Here is a 2,364-nt window from a genome sequence, read left to right on the forward strand (position 1 = left end):
GTTTTAAATGTGTTTATTCTGAAAAAGGCATCGGCAGAGGAGAAACTAAGGGGGAATACATATTTTTAAAACAGATCATGAAAAATATTGACATTATTCAGCAATCTGTTGGGAATATGAGTGTTTTTTCAACATGCTTTAAAATTAACACACCAATAATCTCTCATTGCAGTCAGTTTTAGATATAATTTTAGAAATAATTTCATATAAAACAGGTCTTAAATATTATAACATGTTTTAATGAAAACCTACAATTTATCACTGAAATTTACATTTCATCTTTACATCCAAAAGTGTTTTTGATCAGAGAAAGAGGCACTGTTTAGAAACAGGCTCTGATTTGATTGATCAGTCTGGGAGCTCATCTCCAGGAGAGAAAAWCAGAAGCACAAACACATCATATACTGTCATGCCTGTTTTGGGGGGTTTCTYCTTTGTCACAATTTACATTTAACTGCTCTGCTTGTATAGTGTTTCCTCCAGTAACATTAGTAACTTTAGATGAAGAAATCTGTAAATACGGCTGTCAGAATAAACAAATGATAGGATATGCTCAGTTATTTGTCTCAGTACAGTTGTTTGGTCCTTTTGTCTTTTCTTGTTTTTGACTTTACAGCATTCTTAGACTGATGTGATTGAAATCTGTCAATGAGACAAAATTTGATAATTAAATTGTTGTTTTAACTTTCTTTGTCCCGCTCTCTCAGGAGAACCTTTTCATTCTGTTCAGACCTCCTGGACTCCTGATGACATAATTCAGCCCATTTCCCACATACAGCAGGTAAATATGCTGTGTTTGATTAGTGTAAATGTATTAATTCAAAGACAGAACAGTCACTGATCTGATTCTMTTTCTTCCCTTCAGGAGCACATTGAGATTCTGGTCCGATCCTGTTTGGTCAGTTGGGCTGAAATTAAAATTCGCCCTGGATAACATTCCTCTCATTCCTCTGCTCTCTTGCTTTTTTTGACTGGTACCCACAAAGCTGGACTAACGTGTGGCGTTCAAAGCAGTTCTCCCGCTGCCAAGGACCACACCGCAACCCAAAATGCAACAAAATGCAATCACAGCAGGTATATAATATATGCTGTTTTGTAGCTGCAGTTTTGCAACATGTATTATGGATTGATTCACTGTGAACAAAACCATCATGGGATCAAACGTGTCTCAGAAACTCTCAAAATCCATCTGAAATTGTAGTWTGACATTTTTCCCCACGTTGTTGTCTTTATACAATTTAAACGGATGGATTCAAGAAATAGCCAGCATTTTCACCACGTTTCACTTTATTGGAACAATTTTTTTTTATTTTATTTTTTCTATACTTGCGTCTCTCATTGGTGATATTCATCAAAGACAACCTGTAACTTCAGAGTCAGGAAGAGGCAACAACGGAGGCCATCGACATGAAACTGTGATCCCARTCAAAGACTGTTAGCCATATGCCTTCGTTAGCTCTATGTGCTCTGYGTTGCTCTTCTGTAAAACACACATTTATGTGTGATGGTTGCTGCTACTCACTTGACGTGTTCATGAAGAATAACTCGAAGGTGTTTACGTGTATGTAAATGCAGACAGAAAAACACGCACACGTGCGCCTGCGTGTAAAACGCCTCTTCTGTTCCCAAAGTGCACTCGTGATATTTCTGTGGGGCAGGAAAAAAAGCAGAATGTTCACAGGGGGAGGTTGTGTGTGCCAGGATTTATTCTGTGTTGTTGTGTGTCGTCTTCAACATGACTCATACAAACAGATTTTGAGGTGTGCTGTCTTTTTATTTATTTATTTTTTAGAGGAGCTGCTGATGGCTTTTCATTTTTGTTATCCATAGACTACAACTCACTCATTTCAGTAAAAAAAATAATAAAATAAAATCATGCCTGCTCTTGATTCATTCATATTACAAAAGCTCTTTAGGTTAAATATATTTAAYGARAAACATTTATTTTTGTCAACACCTTTYTCCAACCTTTTCAACTTGTGTTGCAGCGGTACTAAAAGTAAAAATAAAGAGTAATTCAAGATGGAGCACAATTTAAAGTGATACAAACACATTTAGTCAAAAAGGATTGATTTTATGTATTGTTAATTTTTGTTTACATAACTTTCAAGCCTGCATTTCAGGCTGATTTCATTTTATTTTGAGACAGAATCATGAACAATTTGATCAAATCTTAAAAATAACATTACAATTATTTTCATGCAATATTTAAAAATGTGTTAGCTCTCGTTCATGTYCTTTATTTTGAATGACCCTCAGCTCCTTCATCAAACTTTAGCTCAGTGTAAAATTGACTGATTTTATGGCCATGTCTACCTTAGTTTTCGTAAATAAGCTTTGGCTGCCAGCTTCAGTGAAGTTCTT

At 35.5% G+C, this 2,364-nt stretch overlaps 1 protein-coding gene across 1 annotated transcript in view; it reads left to right on the forward strand.

Moving 5' to 3' along the window:
- LOC106524137 (potassium voltage-gated channel subfamily A member 3) overlaps positions 1-1,873 on the forward strand; it is a 6,986-nt gene extending 5,113 nt beyond the window's left edge. The window contains exons 2-3 of the mRNA XM_014017827.1: positions 708-781; positions 866-1,873. The gene's annotated coding sequence lies outside the window, so the exon portion shown is untranslated. The remainder of the gene's footprint in view (positions 1-707; positions 782-865) is intronic.
- The last annotated feature ends 491 nt before the right edge of the window (positions 1,874-2,364 follow it).

Source organism: Austrofundulus limnaeus, unplaced genomic scaffold (assembly GCF_001266775.1).
Source record: "Austrofundulus limnaeus strain Quisiro unplaced genomic scaffold, Austrofundulus_limnaeus-1.0 Scaffold3, whole genome shotgun sequence".
Taxonomy (NCBI): Eukaryota; Metazoa; Chordata; class Actinopteri; order Cyprinodontiformes; family Rivulidae; genus Austrofundulus; species Austrofundulus limnaeus.